At 50.6% G+C, this 21873-nt stretch overlaps 1 protein-coding gene and 4 non-coding genes across 5 annotated transcripts in view; 1 reads left to right on the forward strand and 4 right to left on the reverse strand.

Moving 5' to 3' along the window:
* The window catches only part of LOC120375609 (zinc finger protein 850-like), a gene marked incomplete at both ends in the record, with an annotated part of 390939 nt that overhangs the window by 121292 nt on the left and 247774 nt on the right, over nucleotides 1-21873 (forward strand). The gene's annotated exons all lie outside the window — the stretch shown is intronic.
* TRNAS-AGA lies at nucleotides 6062-6141 on the reverse strand. The gene has a single exon. It is a non-coding gene; the product is annotated as a tRNA-Ser (tRNA).
* TRNAK-UUU lies at nucleotides 11195-11267 on the reverse strand. Its single transcript has one exon. It is a non-coding gene; the product is annotated as a tRNA-Lys (tRNA).
* TRNAK-CUU lies at nucleotides 13933-14005 on the reverse strand. The gene has a single exon. It is a non-coding gene; the product is annotated as a tRNA-Lys (tRNA).
* TRNAS-CGA lies at nucleotides 16908-16989 on the reverse strand. Its single transcript has one exon. It is a non-coding gene; the product is annotated as a tRNA-Ser (tRNA).

Below are 21873 nucleotides of genomic sequence, written 5' to 3' on the forward strand. Positions count from 1 at the left end.
GTCTGTGTGTGTTTGTGAGATGGGTGGGAGGGTGTCAAACCACTCTTCTCTAGTTTTTCTCTGATTTCCTGTAGAAAATCAGGCCGGAGTAAAAAATAAAATCATTTTCTGGGGTTTGAACTTAAGGCCTTCAGGGCCATGAGACTGACACGCTGCCAACTGCACTGAGAAGGCTTGGAAAAACTTTAGGCTCAGTGCATATAGGACCCTTCTACAGCGACTGGGGCAGGAGAAGAGCCAGGAATGTGCTGGAAGGCATGGGGAGCTCTGGTGACCAGAGACTTTCTGGCAGCTTTCTGGCAGCAAAGAAATCAATTCATGCTGCCAGTGAACAATCTACTGGAACTAATGGCAGCACAGGGGATATTTCCAGAAGCTGTGCACCTCGCCCACATTTTTAGAACTTACTCTCCTTTTCTAGTAAGACCTTTCCATGAATTAAGCAAAGCAAGTTGGGAAACTACACAGGTAATAAGAGAGCAGGAGCGCAGATAAGGCTTGAATTCATGACCAGCAAGTTTCCCCATTTGCACTAACCAGTTGCACCAGTGCAGTCTTCTTAGACAAAGCTGGGGAAAGCGAGCGGTTATCAGTCTCTGGGTCACATCTTTGCCTGGTAATTGAAAGGTTGATGCATCAAAACCTAACTCAGAATCTGACTTTTCAGCCATGAGACTCAGGACATTTTAACAGGAAGAAAATCTCCTCAATTCTCGTTTGCAGCCCCATTTGACTCCTTCTGCACCATCTCCGCCACTTCCACCCCGCCAGATCACTTTCCTTCCCCACTGGGGCCGCACGCCAGAGAAGGAGTCCCAGTCAGTCTCTGTCACAGAGTCTGCTTATCCCATAAAAGGAGGGAGGGTCAGCTCCAAAACACTGATAATGGGGTGGGGAGTGGTGTGTGGTTAGGGGGAGAAAGGATGGAGATCTCACAGTGGGTCCCAGAGAGATTCCCCCAGATTGGGGAGATCCCCTGCTGCCCCCATCAGCCAGCTGTGGGAAGAACAACTTGATATTGCTTGGGGAAGCCACCTTTAAAAACACAAGTGTAATATGCTAGTTATATTTTAATAAGACCAAAGCCTCCTCCAAACCCAGGGTCACACTCATTGGAATGATTTTGCCTTGATATTTTAGCAGCCGCATGAACAGCGAGTCAAATTACAGTTTCCGTTTGGAGTCAGTGCACACACAAGAATCCGGAGGCTTTTTAATTCCATAGGTTCTGCCGCCATTTCATTTGTTTCCTGTTCCAAGATTTATCCTTGTGCAAAGCAACGTTACGCCCTTGGGAGTGTCCCGCTCCCTGGTCCTGCCTGCCGCCCCTGGGCAATTTAAAAGGGCCTGGGGACCCCCGCCACCACCGCCAGCAGCACAAGGGGACTAAGGCACTTTCCTGCCCGCCCTCGCTGCGTGTGGCACACCACTCCTGGAACGGCTGGCACGCCCTTCGGCCCCTGGGGTGGGAGGGGTCTCTACGCGCTGCTCCCTCCCTGAGTGCCAACTCTGTCAACTGTGGCAATGGGAGCTGCAAGGGTGGAGTCTGCGGGCAGCGGTGCGTAGAGACACCCCCGGCCCTCCGGCAGGGGCTGCTGCCAGTGGGGTATGGGGTCTGGGTTGGGGCAGGGGGTTGGGGGTGCAGGAGATGGTGAAGGGTGCAACATTTACCTCAGGCATCTCCCAAAAGCAACCTGCACCCCACACCCAAATTCCTTCCAAGACCCTGCTCCACACACCCTCCTGCACCTCAACTGACTGAACCCAGACCCTGCACCCAAACTCTCTCCCAGAGCCCAACCCCTCTCCCTCCCTCACCCAAACTCCCTCCCAGAGCCTTAGGCAAATGTGTGTGGGGTGTGGGGCAGGACTTGGTTCCATTCTGGGCACCACCAAAAATTATACAAATCTGCCACCCCTGTCAGCCCAACCTTCTGCTGATGCACCTCAGCCCAGACCTGTGCATGGTTTTAAGCTTGCATTACTTAAATTCCATGACATTGAGGATTTCAGCTCCCCTTTGCCCAGAGGAACCTTCACCCCACTCCCAACCAGGTTCTTGTCCATGGCATCACTGTAGGGGCTGGGTCCTCGGTGTCTTTCTCTCTCTACAACAGGCCCAGGGTGCAATAGCAGGGCATCTGAGCACCCAGGACCTTCTATGGGGCTGCCATTCCCCTTCCCCTTCTGTGGTCTCATCAGTCATTGACTCCAGCCTTTTTCTATCCATCGTCAGCACCATCCCAAGCAAGCTGCACTCGCCTCAAAAGACAGAGAGTCCTGTGGCACCTTACAGAGTAACAGACATATTGGAGCATAAGCTTTCATGGGTGAATACCCACTTAGTCAGGCATGTGGCAGAAATTTGCAGAGGCAGGTATAAATATGCAGGCAAGAATCAGTCTAGAGCTAAGGAGGTTAGTTCAATCAGGGAGCATGAGGCCCTCTTCTAGCAGTTGAGATGTGAATACCAAGGGAGGAGAAATTGCTTTTGTAGTTGGCTAGCCAAGAGTCAGGGCCAAGTATCCCTAGGCCACCCCGACAGGTGTTTGAAGAACAGGGAAACAAAGGGCACCACAAACTTATGTTTTTTGGATGAGCCAAGAAAAGGGAGCAGCATTGTCCCCCTCGGGCAGCCCCTGTTCAATTCCAGGTCAGAAAACAAAACTCTTCTGCAAGAATATCCAAAAAATATTGTGTTTCACTTTACTTCATAAGTACAGTTGTGTGGCAATTAAATGATGACCCTAAAGTTTCATAAAAGCAAAGAACATTAAACAAAATAGTGTGGGAAATATGGATGTATCTGAGGAAAGGGCTTGGAATGAAGAAAGACAAAAATTGATGGGTCGAGAGAACAGGCCCTGTTTCCCCCTGGTTTGGAGCTTCTCCCACAACTACTGGAATAGAAAAGCTAAGCAAATGGGGTTCTATTGTTGCACAGGAGATTGAAGTGAGGTTATTTTCTCCAGATGGTCATGTCAGGAATGGGGTTTGAAACCACGTCTCTATGCAGAGACCAGAACACCCAAGAGATAGGAGAAAGAGTCTTAAAACTAGCACTTTAGACCAGCCCACTATCCTCCTGCTACAAAGACTGTGACTTATGAGCCCTCGTTTTGTTAATAGTTGATGAACTCTTTAGAGGCGGTCGAGATGGCACATCTCTTTCAACTCCTAGAAACCTTCTACAGCACAGCTGATTTTTAGACACACTCACCTGGACCTAAAGTTACACGTTTCCTGGAGCTCCATGAGTTCTGTGGTGTTGTAATCTCCCTGCTTGTGTTTTAAGTGAACAAAAGATGGGGGCTGGTATTCTGTGACAGTAATGGTGAACCTCAAAATCCTTCCCAGACAGTTAAGCAACCATCACCCACAACCTCTACCATGATAGCATTGGGGGCAGATGGCTCAGTGGTTTGAGCATTGGCCTGCTAAACCCAGGGTTGTGAGCTCAATCCTTGAGGGTCCTCAAGGATCTGGGGCAAAAATTGGTCCCACTAGTGAAGGCAGGGGCTGGACTTGATGACCTTTCAAGGTCCTTCCAGTTCTAAGAGATTGGTATAGCTCAATTATTACCTATTTTTATTTTTATTACCTGTCTGGCAACAACTCACTGATCAATAGCTGGGGTGTGAAATCCTCATTTCTGTGTTGTTCTATCACTGTAGTCCCCACTTTCCTATTGCTTGTCTGCATAATCTCTGTCTGGTTCTATGACTGTTTCTGTCTGCTGTATAATTAAATTGTTGGGTGTACACTAAGGTAAATTAAGGTGTTGGGGTATAATTGGTTAGATAATCATGTTACAATGTGTTAGGATTAGTTAGTTACATTTCAGTAAAATGCTTGGTTAAGGTATAGCTAAGCAGAACTCCAGTTTACTATATAGTCTGCAGTCAGTCAGGAAGTAATGGGGAAGGGAAGGGGAATGGGGGTAGGGAATTGGAATGATGTTTTTTTTTGCTAAGGGGGCAAATAGTAATAGGAACAGGGAATGGGAACAGGGACACAGGCAAGCCTCTGTGGTGTCAGAGCTGGGAAGGGGATCCTGAGGCAGGAAGTGGAATCATTGCTTGCTGGAAGTTTACCCCAATAAACATTGAATTGTTTGCACCTTTGAACTTTGGGTATTGCTGCTCTCTGGTCACAAGAGAAGGACCAGGGAATGGGAGGGTGTCATAACTATAAAGGGAAGGAACCGCCTCCTGTGTACAATACTATAAAATCCCTCATGGCCAGAGACACCAAAATCCTTTTACCTGTAAAGGGTTAGAAGCTCAGGAAACCTGGCTGGCACCTGACCCAAAGGACCAATAAGGGGACAAGATACTTTCAAATCTTGGTGGGGAAGGATTGTGTTTCTGCTCTTTGTTTTGGGGTTGTTCACTCTTGGGACTAAGAGGGACCAGACATCAATCCAGGCTCTCCAAATCTTTCTGAACCCGTCTCTCATGTTTCAAACTTGTAAGTAACAGCCAGGCAAGGCGGGTTAGGTTTATCTTTGTTTTCTCAACTTGTAAATGTTCCTTGTTGCTGAGAGGATTTTATCTCTGTTTGCTGTCACTTTGAACCTAAGGCCAGAGGGGGTTCACCTGGGCTCTATGAATCTGATTACCCTGTAAAGTTATTTTCCATCCTGATTTTACAGAGATGGTTTTACCTTTTCTTTCTTTAATTAAAGTCTTCTATTTAAGAACCTGATTGATTTTCCTTGTTTTAAGATCCAAGGGGATTGGATCTGGACTCACCAGGAATTAGTGGGGGAAAGGAGGGGGGATGGTTAAATTCTCCTTGTGTTAAGATCAGGGCCGGCTCCAGGCACCAGCTGAGCAAGCTGGTGCTTGGGGCGGCAGATTCTGAGGCGGCTTCCGCCCAAACCTAGGGCAACACGGACGCTTTCTTTTCTTTTCTTTTTTTTTTTTTTTTGCTGCTCCGGCCGCCCTGTAGGGGGTGGCAGTGTGGAGGAGGCGAGCCCCCTGCAGCAAACTCGGCAGGGCAGCCCGCGTCCTTCCCTCCTCGCGGACCGGAGCAGGCGGAGCCCTCCCACCAGGCAGCGTGGCGGTCGGGGCGCGTGGTGAGTGCTCGCTGAAGCGCTGGCCACCCCCTTCTCTCTCCCCGCTCCCTCCCTTCCCCGCCGCTGGACCAGGTGCACACTCTGCAGCACAGGAGTCCCCTGGCTCCGGCCGCCCTGTGGAGTTTTGTTTTGTTTTCCCCTGCTTTGCCGGCCGCTGTTGTTTCCCCGCACCTCCCTGCTCCAGCCCTGCCGTTTTGTGTTGTTCCCCAGCTTTGCTGCTCCAGCGCGCCGTGTCCTCCCCACTTTGCCGCTTCAGCCGCGCCGTGTCCTCCCCACTTTGCCGCTTCAGCCGCGCCGTGTCCTCCCCACTTTGCCTTCAGCCGCGCCGTGTCTTCCCCACCTTTGCTGCTCCAGCCGCGCCGTGTTCTCCTCCTCCCCCGCTTTGCCGCTCCAGCCGTGCCGTTTTTTTCCCTCCTGCTTTGCTGCTCCAGTGGCCCCACCTCCTTTTTTTTTTTTTTTTTTTCGTGGGGCGGCAAAAAGCCAGAGCAGCCCTAGTTAAGATCCAAGGGTTGGATCGCTGTTCACCAGGGACGTGGTGAGGAAGTCTCTCAAGACTATCCAGAAAAGGGAGCTAGTTTGAGAGTGGTGGCAGCAAGACCAGATCTAAGCTAGTAGTTAAGCTTAGAAGTGTTCATGCAGGGCCCCACATCTGTACCCTAAAGTTCAGAGTGGGGAAGGAACCTTGACAGAGGGTGATGGAATAAACCCTCTAACAAGTCGTCTTTCAGGGTGTGAAAAACCCGGATCCAGTATAATTAAGCTGACCTAAGCCATGGTTAGATAGTGCTAAATGAAAGGAAAGATTGTTCTGTCAATGTAGCTATTACAGGGATGGAAAACCCCTCCAGTCACTGTAGCAGCTGTCTAGTCCCCAGTGCTACAGCAGTATTTTAAGTGTAGACAGCCTCAGAGTGACATCAGATCTGGCTCCATAGATGCTCAGGCACTAAGACAACACTAATTACAATGCACTAATGTTTCCGTAGTTGGCAGGATTTTAACCTGCGTGGGAGACCCAATGGATTTCTAGTCCATCGCCTTAACCACTCGGCCACAACTACTTGATGTCCAACTGCTGCACTACACCATGATTCTCTTCTCACTGAATTGTCACTTCAAATTGCTCAGACCAGCTCCCCCAGCACACTCACAGCTGTGCATTAGTGTAAGTGTGTCCATGGCTGAACAGCAAGAGTTCCTGCCCATTTCCCTTCCAGCTGGGGCATGATTAGAGTGTGTTTGTGTGAGCGACATTGCTATAAATTGTTGTTCATTCCCCACACTGACAATTCACACAGTCCCTTTCCTATTCGACTCTCCACCAGATCCTTCCAATAGCCAGGGTCAGGATTTCTCAGGGGCACTGAAATGTTTCAGGGGTTTGGTGCATGAACTCAGCCTTGCATTCCATCCCTGATGTTTCATGGACTAACAACAGCAGCAGAAAGAAAGAGCTGAGCCAATATCTCACTGTCAGAGGTGAAGGTGGCCACGTCCTCTGTCTCCTGCAATGGCAATGGTCAGAGAAGGTTTCAATACAATTGAATGCCCTGGCTCAGACAAGAGACACAGGGAGGTTTTTGCTGTTCATGGATCTGTGCAAAGGAAATTGTGTCTCTGTGTGAAATTGAGGAGGAAAGAAACGTCCACATGGTGGCCCAGTGCCTTAAGGAATGTGGGTGAAGGACTCTGGCTGAGAAATTATTTAACAGGAATTTGTATCAATGTATTGCCCTGATTAAAAGCTATGGCTAAAGGCAGCCACTGTTGTTAGTACTTGAACCAGCGTGGAGACACCCGAGTGGGTCTCAAGTCCATTGCCTTAACCAGGGATAGTCTATTATTTTATCAAGATCCAAATTTCTTGGTCAAGGTCTAGTCAATGTCTAGATGCCAGAAAATAATACACTGATGATAATAAGAAGAATATAGAAAGATTTTGCAGTCACTATGGGCATAACTATGATCATTGTTTCATGTTTCACTCTTAATATCTGGCACCACCACTGCCTTTCCCTTTAGTCTTCTAGTTAACAAAGGATAAAACTAAACATCTCTTCAGATACCAGGAGTGTTTTGTTCATTCCTGCTAGCTACACAGGGGTTTGATGTAGCTGCTTTCAATCCTCCGGCTCTGCCGGGATAAAGTAACATTTCAGGCTGTCACTGAACTGAAGGAGAGAGATCATTTTTGACAGATGGCGCCTTCTCTTAACAGTGTTTGGCTGGCTGGCAGCCTGGTCCCAGGTCTCTCCTGAGGAAGAAAGTTTCTGTGCAAAATACTAAAACTTTTAACAGAGAGGAGGGAAAGAGCGATGGCCACATGATGGGGCCAGTATGTACCACAACATGGTTCTTTTATGTGGGATGACTCTGAACATTGACTGATCTCCACTCCCTTGTGTTTGAAGAGATGTTTAGTTGTGCAGTTATTAAACTATAAGGCTGAAGCAATCATATGGATGGTGACACTAAGATTGAAGGCTTATTTAATGATCTGGAAATTGATAAAAACACTGAGCTATAACTCGAACTGCCGTTGGTTAGAGGCTGGTTTCCCCACCTCAGTTCCATAAGCTCTGCTAGAAACACCCTGGGTTCTCTCCTGCCTCGGTGGGAACTGGAGGAATCGTCCCCTGCTGCCCTTGGCTCCAGGCTGGTTTTTCTGGGGAGGATGTGGAATTGATTTGTTTGCTGTTGAGAAGGGAGCCGGGCCAGTTCTCAGGGGCAGAACTCCCAGCATCTTCCCAGCCCAGCCCAGGCTGCTGCCCTGTCCCAGCCTCTGTTCCCCTTGGGGCCCGGCATGTTAAGAACATAGAACATAAGAAAGGCCGTGCAGGTCAGACCAAAGGTCCATCTAGCCCAGTATCTGTCTACCGACAGTGGCCAATGCCAGGTGCCCCTGAGGAGTGAACCTAACAGGCAATGATCAAGTGATCTCTCTCCTGCCATCCATCTCCATCCTCTGACAAACAGAGGCTAGGGACACCATTCCTTACCCATCCTGGCTAATAGCCATTTATGGACTTAGCCACCATGAATTTATCCAGTCCCCTTTTAAACATTGTTATAGTCTAGCCTTCACAACCTCCTCAGGTAAGGAGTTCCACAAGTTGACTGTGCGCTGCGTGAAGAAGAACTTCCTTTTATTTGTTTTAAACCTGCTGCCTATTAATTTCATTTGGTGACCCCTAGTTCTTGTATTATGGGAATAAGTAAATAACTTTTCCTTATCCACTTTCTCAACATCACTCATGATTTTATATACCTCTATCATGTCCCCCCTTAGTCTTCTCTTTTCCAAACTGAAGAGTCCTAGCCTCTTTAATCTTTCCTCATATGGGACCCTCTCTAAACCCCTAATCATTTTAGTTGCTCTTTTCTGAACCTTTTCTAGTGCTAGAATATCTTTTCTGAGGTGAGGAGACCACATCTGTACACAGTATTCAAGATGTGGGCGTACCATGGATTTATATAAGTCTTATTATATAAGTCTTATTCTCTATCCCCTTTTAATGATTCCTAACATCCTGTTTGCTTTTTGACCGCCTCTGCACACTGCGTGGACATCTTCAGAGAACTATCACGATAACTCCAAGATCTTTGACTCGTTGTAGCTAAATTAGCCCCCATCATGTTGTATGTATAGTTGGGGTTATTTTTTGTTTGACTATAGAGCAGGCCGGGAGCAGCAGCTGAGGCAGAGGACAGCCTGGGCCAGGCAGATAAGAAGGAGTTTAGCAAGCAAAAAAGGTAAAATGGCAGTGGAATATCACCTTGGACTCGTGGCATTTCTCCATTGGTCTGTCTGCTTTGGGGCAGGGACAATAACACGTCCTGCTGCATTCGTTATTTCAAAGGGCAGTTTAGGATTTTCATTCTCACACACGGTGCACAAAGCAGGATCAACCTTTGGCATCAACTAAACAAGCTGCTCAGAGATTCTGGCAGCCACAATGAGCATTTGGGTGAGAGCTCAGGCCTGCCCCTGTCCCAGAGGAGGATCATCTGTGTGGGGACTGGACCACTGGGCTATCAGCTCTTAACTCCCAAACGTTCAGTAACTCTATTATCAGTGCCTGTGAATGTAATTTAAACCATGAGAAAAACCACACTGGGCTAGACCAAAGGCCCACCTAGCTCTGAACCTTGTCTTCTGACAGTAGCCAAAAGCAGGTGCCCCAACAACCAGTCAACAAGGCACCACTGGGAGTTGAACCCAGGCTCTCCTGTTTACAAAACAGATGCTTTAGCCAGCTAAGCCATCATGCCTGTGAGAGACTAAAACACACTGTCTGCCCACACCTGACTCCCTGCCATCACCACCAGGGCCTGACAAGCTTTGCTTGTGTTTGGATTCTGCAAAGCAGAGGAGCAGGTGACGTTTTCCTTGCAAGCTGTGTGTGAGTGAATCTTTGGCCAGGTCTGCACTACAAAGTTGTTTCAGCAGAATTATATTGCTCAGGTGTGTGAAAAACACACAACGCTCTCTCGGTCGGTAGCTTGTGGCTAGTGTACACACTGCAATGCCACGTCTGGCGACAAAAGTGCCCTGTTTTGCTGACAAAATAAAACGACTTCAATGAGAGAGCTCGAGCTTTTTGCAGCAAACTTTAAGTAACAGAGTAAACGCTCCTGTTCATTATATCACCATAACTGGCCTTCCCCAGTATCCCACAATGCCCGCTGTGAACTTGCCTGCCCTGCATTCCTGCTACAGAGCCATGGGCCCCTCCCCTTTCATCGCTCTGGGAAGTACTGACAGCTGAGCCTGCTGCTCTGCTCCGGCAGCCAGGAGCAAATCACTGCCGTGGATGCTGCTCTCTTCCACCCTGCGAACACAGAGCAGGGTGGTGGGAACTTCCTTACATTGCGGGGGGGGGGGGCACCGGCATCTGAACTGTGACATGCCCATGACACCCCTTCCCTCGAGGAGGCTCTTACCTTCTAAACAGGGACGGCTGTTTTCTAGTAAAATCACTAAAAGGGAAGGAGAAAACTCGAAGAGGTTCCTCCTGGCGCTCACGTACATGAACCCAAATACTCCCTCAGTCCTCAAAGAGAGACCTGGAGAAGGAGACTTGCTGAAGCAAAGCCACAGGGGTCTCTGAGGTTTCCCTGGCCCCTCGCCCCTGTCCTGCCTGGCTGATGTCAGCATCTCTCTGTGAGGTCACCACCTCCCCACCACCTCTGACCAATAGTCTGAGGTCCTGCAAAAGGCCTTTGTGATGTCACTGCCACACCCCTCCCTTGCTGTGCTAATGTCCTGCTCCTGGCCAGGCACTTTGGAGGTTTGAGCTACTCCCTGTGGATAACCCCACTCAAGGAGCGTTCGTTCTAGGAAGCAAGCCAGCTAGACAGTAAAACATCAGATGCTGCTCCCAATGCAACACTCAGTTTTTCAGAAATTAGTCGACTTTATGGCCAGAAAAGACCATTAGAGCATCTAATCTGACCCCCTGCATATCACAGGCCTCCTGTATGACCCAATAGCTACTTTTGGGCAAACACATTCCAGAAAGGCATCTAGTCTTCATTAAATGACATCAGGAGATGGAGAATCCACCACTTTCCCTAGAAGACATTTTTCTCCAGCCCTCAGAATATTTGGTGGCTCTTTGCTATTGAACGAGCTCAACCTGTTTAGCTTATCAAAAGAAGATTGAAAGATGATTTCACTGAAGTGTTGAAGGGCCTTAATGGAGAGAAAAGACTGGGTATGAAAGGGCTCTTTAATCGAGCAGAGAAAGGCATAACAAGACCCAATGGCTGGAAGGTGAAAAGAGACAAATTCATATTACAACTAAGGCACAAATATTCAACAGCCAGGACGATTCACAACAGGACAGGAACAAGCTCCCAAGGAAAGTGGTGGATTCTAATTCTAATTCCTTATGAATATTCTGTGTGTTTGTGTGTGCAGGGGAGGAACATGCTATATGCCCAGAGGACTTTATTCCTCCAGCCTGCAAGGACAGAGGGGATGTCAAGGAGTTGTTCCTTCAATCCCCTTCAAGAAAGGCCCTTCTTAGGAAAGGCAAAATCCTGGAGAGAAAGAGTAACACTGAACAAGACTCCAGAAAGACAGATTTTATAATCGCAGTGAGAAGTTTTCACCTGGCCAGGGACTTGAACCCTGGACCCTCAGATTAAAAGTTTGATGCTCTGCCAACTGAGCTAGCCAGGCTCACATATGAAAAACACAAGTTGGTGCAGAGGTGAAGGCTAGTCAAGAAAAAGCGAGACAGCCACAATAGGAAACTTGCTGTGCTCTCTCTCTTCCAGCCCTGGCCTGGCTGGGTATTAGTGCTGGTTAAAAAGATGGGAAAATATCGGCATCTACCAGCCTTTCATAGCTGTACAAGACTCAGGCACAATACAGAGGTGCCCATCTGCAAGTGCCGAATGGTTGGATTGGCTAATGCAGCCTGTAGACGTCCAGGGCACTCTGGGATACTCAGCCAAGTGTCCATCACCATCATCATTTCAAAGGGATAATGATAATGGTAGCAAGGTTCACAACTGACTTAGCAGTTGCATACAAAGGTGCATGTTTGGCAGTTACGTTGGCTCAGGTTGGCCACCCGGTCTAGATGTAGAAGTTACAACATTTAAACTTGAAAGAGAGCCAATTTCTCCATCATTTCCCACCTTTACATCCAAACACGATGAAGGTAGCAGATAGAGCCAGAGCAGGTTGTCTATGGGACCAAGTATATGCAGAGTATCCTCGACAGAGGTTTGTTCAACCTGTTCTTAAAAACCTCTGAGGACAGAGACACCACAGACGCCTTTGGGAGCCTATTCCAGAGCTTAACTGCACTCAGAGTCTGACATTGGTGACGTAGGAGGCTGAGAAAAACAACACTGGCTGTCAGAAAAAAACAGTCCTCCCTGGTCCTTTAAGCAGTAGGCTCTGGTGTTTTAACAGCCATGGCCTGGGTTCAATTCCCCCTAAAAACCAGAAGTTTTTTGATGAAAATCTCCATTCATTTCGCATTTGAAATGGAAAGGCAAGAGGGCTTCTTGTCCTTATCAACAAGGCAAAGAATGGCTTTTGCTCAGTAAATATTTTTAAAAGGTGCTGACTCGACCTGAAGATCTCATTTCATTTGTATTTACAATGGAATGATTCTCTCTAGGATAGACAGTAATTCTTCAGCTAGACTCAGATTCCATGGGAATACGAGAAGCAGTGTGTCTAACACCTGCCTTTTTCCGGACAACAGTGATGTCCAAGTTTTCCATGGACATTTCCCTTCCAGCACCTCAGGCCCCATCCAACAATACAAGAAACTGAAATGCACAGAAAGTTTCTCACCATAGAATTCACTGACCAGGTCGGGGGAAAAGTTTTGCCGTTTGAAGATGTTTGAATTCCTTCCAACTTCTCTCATACAAATGCTAAATAGTTGGTGGTGTAATGTTACAGGAGAGGTTGAAATTAGGCTATTTCGTCAGATAGAAGACAGTGATTGTGTCAGGAGTGGGATGTGAATGTGCACGTACATATGGAGCCTAGAGCAACAAATGACAGTGTTAGGGGGCTTATTCCTTCACCCTCTTACTTCCCTGGTCCTTCTCGCATGAACAGAGAGCAACAATATCCGAAGTCCAAAGGCGCAAACAATTTGATGTTTATTGGGGTGAACGTCCAGCAAGCAATGATTCCAGTTTCCTTCCTTAGTGTCCCCCTTCCCAGCTCTGACAACACAGAGCCTTGTCTGTGTCCCTGTTTCTGTTCCCATCCCCTGTTCCCATTTCCCCCTGTAGCAAAACAGGATCCCAATTCCCCCATCCCCAGTCCCTGGTCCCATTTCCCCCCTCCCCCCACCTTCCTGATTGACTGCAGACTATATAGTAAAACCTGAGTTCTGCTTAGCTATTCCTTAACCAATCATTTTACTGAAATTTAACTAACCAATCTTAATATACTGTAACATGGTTATTTAACCAATTATATTCCACCACCTTCATTGGTTTACACCCAACAAAATTAATTATACAGCAGACAGAAACAATCACAGACCCAGACAGAGACCATGTAAATAAACATACAAAACAATACAGAGGAGGATTTCACAACTACATCTATACAGACATAAGGGTTTTCCAGCTGTGTCTATTGATAAGTGAGTTCTTGCCAGACAGGATGCTACCAAACTAAGTTTCCCTTTCTCTGGAGGTGATAGGAATATCAGGGCAGGACTGTATTCCTAATAGCCCAGTAGCACCTTATTTCAGTGTGACTAGTTGGGAATGTGAGGATGTGACCATACACTTCCCTTTGCTGCTTAGCCGAGGAACCAGGCCTCAGACTGTCACAGTGAGAGAAGGCCATTACACAGACAGACAGTGATTTTTATTCTTTCTTTTATACCTTTATAACTAGCTAAGTGATAAAAATACACCTAAATTCTTAAAGTACAGGCCTTTGCAGACAGGCCTGAATCTCTGTATCCTAACAGTCCTCCAGGTCAGGCAGCCTCTGGGTAAGGGGGTGGGGACTCAGATCCTTCCACTGGCCAATTCCACCAGGGTCATGTATAAACCAGGGAAGTTTGCCACAATAGCCAGACCAGATGCCCCCTGTACACTGGTGCTCTGTCCTCATTGCTTCTCTCTCTCCCTTCCCCCCATCTCTGCTGCTCCCCCTCTGGGCTTTCTCAGCACCTGGCCCCATAGCACTTCCTGGGGGCCAGAGACTGCGCTTTCTACACCTGCTCCTGCGGCCTCTCTCCTGATTGCTAAGGAAAGGAACCTTTCCAGGAAATGGCCGCAGCTTCTGGGAATCCCTGTGTGGCTGGGAACAGAACTTGGCTCCTGGCACACTAGGCAACTTAAAAGCTGAGCACCCAGACAGGGGCTTGAACCCTGGACCCTCAGATAAAGAGCCTGATGCTCTACCAACTGAGCTACCTGGGTTTGTTGAAAAATAGCTTCACTGTTCACCACAAGAGTGATTATCCCAGTGTGCAGGCAAGAGTGAGCAGGCAGGCAAAAGAGAGGCAAAAAAAGTCCCAGGAACCCCTCCTCTTTTTCTGCACAGCCACTGCCTGTCAGCAGGATTCCTCCTCCTCCTCAGGGAGACTAAATCTCTGTGCCTAGACAGCCGGTCCATCCGCTGCACCTCAATCCCCCATGCCCGAGCCTCCTGCCACAGCCCTGCACCTGGCCCCATACATTTAAGTCTCACTTGTCGCTGGGAACTTAACTTCTTGTGCCCAGAGTGTCTCGGCCCCCTCAGCAGATGACCTGAGAAACACAGTGTCCGGCTTTTCCAAAGAAGAGGTTAGACCCCCTCATCATGTGGCCTAAAGGATAAGGCATCTCCCTGTGGATCCGATGATTCAGGATTTGAGTCCCCTCGTGGTTGTGCTCACTTTGTGCTGCAAGTCCTGCTCCCTTCAGGGCTGGAACCTCTTCTTGGTCACTCAGGCCAATGCTCTGGCTTCAGCTAGAGCTCCGGGAAGGAGTTGGGGGTTGGGTGTCACAAAGGCTGGGGCATGAGCCCCAGGTGCTTCCAGTCTCGCCTTTGCCCTTCCTGACTTGCCAAAGAAAATGGGCGCTCCACTTCCAAGTGAGCACCATGAGTGGGAACGGTCAGAGGCCCCACCAGGGGGGCTGGCCCTGCTTTCCTACCCTCTTCTGATGTTGGCCACAGAGCATCAGCAGCCGCCCTGCATGCTGGCCTGTGGGTGGCCTTCAGTGGGGTTCAGCACAGCGGGGAGCAGCCTGGCCCTGTGGCTGTCTGCTGGCCACACATAGGCATGGTCCTCCCCTCCTCTTCCCTGACCTCTGCTGCTTTTAAGCCTTCCCTTGGAGCTGTCAGCACCAGCCGCCTCTGCTCTAGGTGCCCAGAGGAGGAGAGGTGCCGGACTCCCACCTGCCCAGCCCTGCTTCCTTCAAGCACAGTGGCAAGTGCCAGACTTGTGGGCACCAGGTGAAGCCGTGAGAATCCCAACCCTCAGGTGTCAGTTCTAGAGCCCTGACCCATCCAGCAGGAGGAAAAATTGCTCTTGCAGAGCTGGAGACAGGAAGTGGAGCAGTGGGAGCTCAGGGCTTTACCACAAGGTCCCACTGAGATTTGAACTCAGATTGCAGGATTCAGAGTCCTGAGTGCCGCCCATTACACCATGGGACCAGCTCATGTGCCCTTCTCTGGCCATCAGTGACCCTCATGGGGCCTGCTCGAGTAAGGGACTGTTGGCCTTACTAAAGCTTAGTGGGGTTTTGGTTGGCTAGTTCCCAGTCCCAATAGAAGGGGAAGGGCCAATGGAAATCAGGCCCCTGAGACTGACAGTCCCCAGGGCAATGGGAGAGGCCAAAGCTCCAAGTTAGCCGCACTGACAGGCCAGGCAGTGTAATGAGGGAGTCACCAGGCCAGGGGGTCCCATCCTCTGTGGGAGCTGGAACTGCCTGGGCCAGAGTGGGGCAGAGCTAAGGAGAGAGCAGGAGCCCGAGAAGAGCCGGGGAGCAGAGCTGCGCAGGTGTAGTGCCAGAAACTGCTCCCTGTAGGACTTTGCTACCTGCAGCAGTTACTGAGACCTGAGGTTGTTCTTATTTGCTGACTTGTCCTAATTGGCTCAAACTTGACAGTGGTGGGGGATGGAAGCATAAAGGCTTCGTCCTCCCAACGACCCTGCCTGGTGTCCATCTGTATCTATTACCTCTTAATACCGAATTGTAAAAAAATAGAGTGAGGTCATTTAAACATCATTTATTTTGCAGCTTCATTTACTGTGCTAACAATGTAGCATCCTGACACCGATACTTCTGCCCACGTGCCCTGTGGGTTGGATTCATTTTAGTGGGACACGGGACATGTGGAGGATAATTTAAACTCTTAATTTCCTTAGGGTTTCCCTTTAATATACTTCTCTGCTGGTGCGATTTCTGACCATTGCACGTCTATTGTATTTATTACAATAGCACAAGTAAGTCACACAAGTGACATAGTCTAGGGGCTTGGCTACACTTGCAAGTTAGAGCCCATTAAAGCGCCCTAACTCCTGAGGTGTCCACACTGGCAAGGCACATGGAGCACCTGGGCTCTGTAGGTGGAGCGCTCCTGGTAATCCACTTCCATGAGAAGCATAAAGCTCGCTGAGCCCTGCTGAAAAGCCCTGGTATCAGTGTGAGTGCGGATCTCCCTCAGTCTCCCCCGCAATGCTGGTCAGTTGTATTGTCACTGTGTTAGTCAGCGCTTCCCTTCAGGGCCGGCCCTAGAGGGGTCTGTGACAAATCCCCCCTTTCCTCCTCAGGCCCTGCCCCCGCTCTACCTTTTCTCCCAAGCCCCCACCCCTGTCCCATCTCTTCCTGGCTTGCACCTTCCTGCCCCATTCCTCTCCCTCATCCACCTCTCCCTGTCCCTACTCCTTCCCCTCCCCACCCAGCGCCTCCTGCACCCCACTGAACAGCTGATCTCTGGCAGGTGGGAGGCGCTGAAGGGGAAGAGGAGGAGCTTGTCAGCAAGGCCTGTAGTGGGGGGGGAGCTGGCTACCAGTGGGTGCTGAGCACCTATTTTTTCTCTGTTGGTTCTGCAGCCCCGTAGCTCCCATGGAGTCGCTTACTTGGCTCCTTTCACACCCTAGAGAGAGGATCAGAACCAGGTCTATGGCTGATCTATGGGGCACCAGGTGAGTGGCAGAGGCTTCAGGTGCCGAGAGTTTGCCTGACCCCTCAGGGACACAGGGTGAGGGGGTGTCCCAGGGATCTCCATGAAAGGAGCAGAACAGGATTTCCTTGGGGTGGGGAGAGACTTGAGAGTGTCTCAGGGGTTGTACAGAGGTGTTGCCTGGGTGAGGACTGGCTAAAACACAGGCCTCGCTGTGAGCACGATTTGAACCTGCGCAGGGGAACCCTATTGGATTTCGACTCCAACGCCTTAACCACTCGGCCATCACAGCTGTGAATACAAAACTGCCCCAATGCCAGAGAAACTGGTAAAGAATCCCAATGCCCAGGTGTGAAATCATCTGAACTACAGAATTCCCACCGCAAACCTGGCTCCCAAAGCACAGGGGAGATTGGGGGTTTGTTCTCGTTGCTTAGCCATGTGCAGTCGCACAGAGAGCGCGTTTAAAGTCTCCGTCCACAGAGCAGGAATGGGAAATGATTCTCAACTTGAAGCCTGATGTAGGGTGACCAGATGTCTTGATTTTATCGGGACTGTCCCAATATTTGCTCTCCCCCCCGACACACATTCTAACCCCTGGCCCCCACCCCCCTCCCCGGGCTGGAGCTAGAACCCAGGATGTCTGACCACCAACCCCCTCCTGCTCTGACCACCAGACCCCACACTCCCCTTTTAGATTTGAGGCTCACTGCCTCTTCTATCCATGCACCCCACCTGTCCATCCCTTTGCTGCAGCTTTTTAGGGTGTCACCCTTGCTCTGCACTCCCCCAGTGCAGCCCAAGGCTTTTCCTCCCCCCAACCACACATCCTCTCCCCACACTGAGTGGATTAAGCACATCTTCAGTGAGGGTTTGGCAAGGCAGGGACAGGGGCGGCTCTAGGCATTTTGCCGCCCCAAGCACAGCAGGCAGGCTGCCTTCGGCCACTTGCCAAGTCGCAGGACCAGCGGACCCTCTGCAGGCAAGCCGCAGAAGGCAACTCTGCCTGCTGCCCTTGCAGCAACCAGCAGAGTGCCCGCAGTGGCTTTGCGCCCCCAGCACGTGCGTGGCGTGTTGGGGCCTGGAGCCGCCCCTGGGCAGGGAGCAGGCTGGCTGGGTGTCTTTGTGGCTGTCTGCTGGCCACACATAGGCATGGTTCTCCCCTCCTCTGGCCCTGCCCTCATTTGCTCTGTAGCTTTTAAGCCTTCCCTTGGAGCTGTCAGCACCAGCCGCCTCTGCTCCAGGTGCCCAGAGGAGGAGAGGTGCTGGGCTCCAGCCTGGGACTCTGCCTCCCTCCTGCCTAGCCTGACTATGAAGCCTGGCCCTGGCCCTCCTTCCTTTAAATGCCATGTGGGCAGAGGTAACGTGTCGCTGCAAGTGAAATGGCCAAATTTGTGGGCCTCATGTGAAGCAGCAAGAACCCCAACCACCTGGTCAAACCACAGGCATCAGGGTAACATGTTCTAGATCCCCAACCCATTGTGGCCATCACAACCCAAGACCTGGCTCCAGTGGGTGAGTCACCCAGCTGGAGGGGGGAGACTGGCTCTTTCACAGCTGGAGACAGGAAAGTTGAGCATTGGGAGCTCAGGGCTTCATCACAAGGTACCACTGAGATTTGAACTCAGATTGCAGGATTCAGAGTCCTGAGTGCTGCCCCTTACACCATGGGACCAGCTTATCGTTCCTTCTCTGCACATCAGTGACCCTCACGGGGCTGGCTTGTGTAAGGGACTGTTGGCCCCTTACTAAAACTTCGTGTGTGGGTGTGTGTGGTGGGGGGGTTGGTTGGCTAGTTCCCAGCACCAATAGAAGGGGGAAGGGCCAATGGGAAATCAGGACCCTGAGACTGACAGTCCCCAGGGCAATGGGGAGAGGCCAAAGCTCCAAGTTAGCCAGACTGACAGGCCAGGCAGTGTAATGAGGGAGTCACCAGGCCAGGGGGTCCCATCTTCCGTGGGAGCTGGAACTGCCCGGGCCAGAGTGGGGCAGAGCTAAGGAGAGAGCAGGAGCCCGAGAAGAGCCGGGGAGCAGAGCTGCACCAGCCAGGGAGAACCAGAGCAGATCTGTGCTGGGAGCTGAGCCGCAGCACAAGCCGTAGAAGCTGCCCAGGAGCAGATCTGTGCTGGGAGAAGAGCTGCAGCAAGCGGAGCCAGAGGAGCAGCCCAGGAGCTGAAGGCAGAGCCGCAGCAGCACTGGGGCTGGAGGTGGAGTGCAGTGAGCAGCGTGGGAGGCGAGGGGACCCTGGGCAGAAGGCCCAGTGCAAGGAGATGCCACCAGTCAAGAGATCTTGCAGGCCAGACTTTTGGGGTGGGGATCATATCCCCTACATGGGGCTGACACTGGGAACAAGGGGCCTGTCACCTAGAGCTCGTGGCCACTGCCAGAGCAAGTGTCCAGCCCGTGGTGTCCCTGCAGCACAGCCAGGGCCTGGGGAGGAGGCCTGGGACATGTGAGGGAGAGACTGTGACCTGCCCTGACCCTCCAGAGACGCTGGTTGTGATCTCCCTGCGCCGCAGAACAGGGTGACGTGTTTTCCTTTCCCATCTTTCCTTATGTTTTACATTGATTGCTGGGTAATAAATAGGTTTGCTTGAAGCACATGCAATGAGGAGTGGGTCAGGGAAGTGCCCAGAGTGGAGACACTGTAGCCCTGTTCAAGTGATCATGACAAGATTGGGAGTCATCAAACCCCCCAGGATTCCTGGGCCCAGCCTTGTCGGGGTTACGAGGTCTCTGCCACACAGGAGAGTAGAAACAGCATCCTTGGGGTCAGGCAGCCTCTGGGTAAGGGGGTGGGCACTCAGATCCTTTCTCCTGCCAATTGCACCAGGGTCATGTATAAACCAGGGAAGTTCCCCACAATAGCCGGACCTGAACCCCCTGTACACTTGTGCTCTGTCCTCATTGCTTCTCTGTCTCTCTTCCCCTCATCTCTGCTGCTCCCCCTCTGGGCTTTCTCAGCACCTGGCCCCACAGCACTTCCTGCCGCCAGCCAGAGACTGCCTGTCCTAGGCCTGCTCCTGTGGTTGTGGCCTCTCTCCTGATTCCTGAGGAAAGGAACCTTTCCAGGAAATGGCCACAGCTTCTGGGAATCCGCATGAGGCTGGTGGATAGCACCAGGAATTATTTGGGTCCTGGCACACAAGGGAACTTAAAAGCTGAGCACCCAGACAGGGGCTTGAACCCTGGACCCTCAGATTAAGAGCCTGATGCTCTACCAACTGAGGCCTGGTCTACACTAGGACTTTAATTTGAATTTAGCAGCGTTAATTCGAACTAACCGCTCAACCGTCCACACCAGGAAGCCATTTAATTCGAACTAGAGGGCTCTTTAGTTCGAATTTGGTACTCCACCCCGGCAGGTGGAGTAACGCTAAATTCGACATGGCTAGCTCGAATTAGGCTAGGTGTGGATGCTAATCGAACTTAGTAGCTCCGGGAGCTATCCCACAGTGCACCACTCTGTTGGCGCTCTGGACAGCAGTCCGAGCTTTGATTCTCTGACCAGCCACACAGGAAATGACCCGGGAAAATTTGAATTCATTTTCCTGTCTGGGCACTTTGAATCTGACGTCCTGGCTGGACATCGGGGCGAGCTCCGCAGCACCTGCAACGCTGCAGAGCTCTCCAGCAGAGGAGTTCATGTAATCTCTGAATAGAAAGAGGGACCCAGCATGGACTGACTGGGAACTCTTGGATCTGATCGGTGTGTGGGGTGAGGAGTCTGTGCTTTGGGCTGCGCTCCAAAACAGGGAATGCGAAGACCTGAGAAGGTCTCCAAAGCCATGAGAGACAGAGGATACAGCCGGGATGCAACGCAGCGCCGCGTGAAAATCAAGGACCCCAGACAAGGCTACCAAAAAATCAAAGCGGCAAACGGACGCTACGGAGCCTGCAACCACTGCCCCACCAGTGACCGTGGACTCTGACGATGGGACAGTGTCGACGGACAGTTCCTCGGCGATGTTCACGGACGGGGAAGATGAGGAAGGGTTTGTGGAGGACGAGGCAGGTGACAGCGCTTACAACGCTGGTTTCCCTGACAGCCAGGATCTCTTCATCACCGTCACGGAGATCCCTACCAACCCTCCCGGCCGTTAACCGGACCCTGAATCAGGGGAAGGAGCAGTCGGTAAGTGCTTTAAACATGTAAACTTTTATTCTTAATATAACAGGAATCTGAAGTATGTGAAAAGGAGGTCTCTATATATATGGGGATAGAACAGAAATCCTCCTGGGAGATCTCCACGAAGCTCTCCTGGAGGTAATCGAAAAGCCTCCGCAGGAGGTTCCTGGGGAGAGCTGCCTTATTGGGTGCTCCGTGGTAGCAGAGTTTTCCGCGCGAGGCTTTCATGAGGTACTCAGGGAGCACTGCCTCCCCGAGCACGGCTGCATCGGGCCCTGGTTCGTGCGAGCTTTCACGCAGCATGCGCTCTCTATCTCCTTCAGTGACCCTCCTCAGGGTGATCTCGCTCGGAGACTCCTGCATCTAATTAGGGTAATTACTGTAATGTTACGCCTGGTCCAAAGTATTTTTAAAAAACCTACGGACACACGGCATAGCACAGACTCAGCACGCAGCTGCGTGACGAGCATAACGGAAAGCCAAAGAATATAATGGACGCTCATGGAGGGAGGGGGGAATGAGGACGCAAGGTATCCCACAGTTCCTGCTGTCTCCGAAAAGTATTTGCATTCTTGGATGAGCTCCAAATGCTTCTAGGGTCAAACACAGTGTCTGCGGTGGGTCAGGGCATAGTTTGGCAATTTGCGCACACACCACACCCACCACCAGAAGTGAAAACAATCCTCTGTTGAGTCTTTTACATGTCACCCTATCTTTACTGAATGCTGCAGATAGACGCGATGGTGCAGCACTCAACACCAACATCCTTGCTCCCCCCACGCTATGGATGGCTGATGGTACAAAATGATGGAAATCCGTCCTCATCATCAGCCTCTTGGCACATGGGGCAGTGCAAAAGGGCTGGTAACCATGCCGACTAGTATCAGTAAGGTCGATCAAGGGCGCCTGTCCCTAATTTTTGATGGCTGATGGTACAATATGGCTGGTAACTGTCCTCATCATTGCAACAGGGGGCTGAGCTCCATCAGCCCCCACCCTTCATTGTAAATAAAAGATTCAATTGCCCCTGGACTAGCAGAGGGATGA

Source organism: Mauremys reevesii, linkage group 12 (assembly GCF_016161935.1).
Source record: "Mauremys reevesii isolate NIE-2019 linkage group 12, ASM1616193v1, whole genome shotgun sequence".
NCBI classification, from domain to species: Eukaryota; Metazoa; Chordata; order Testudines; family Geoemydidae; genus Mauremys; species Mauremys reevesii.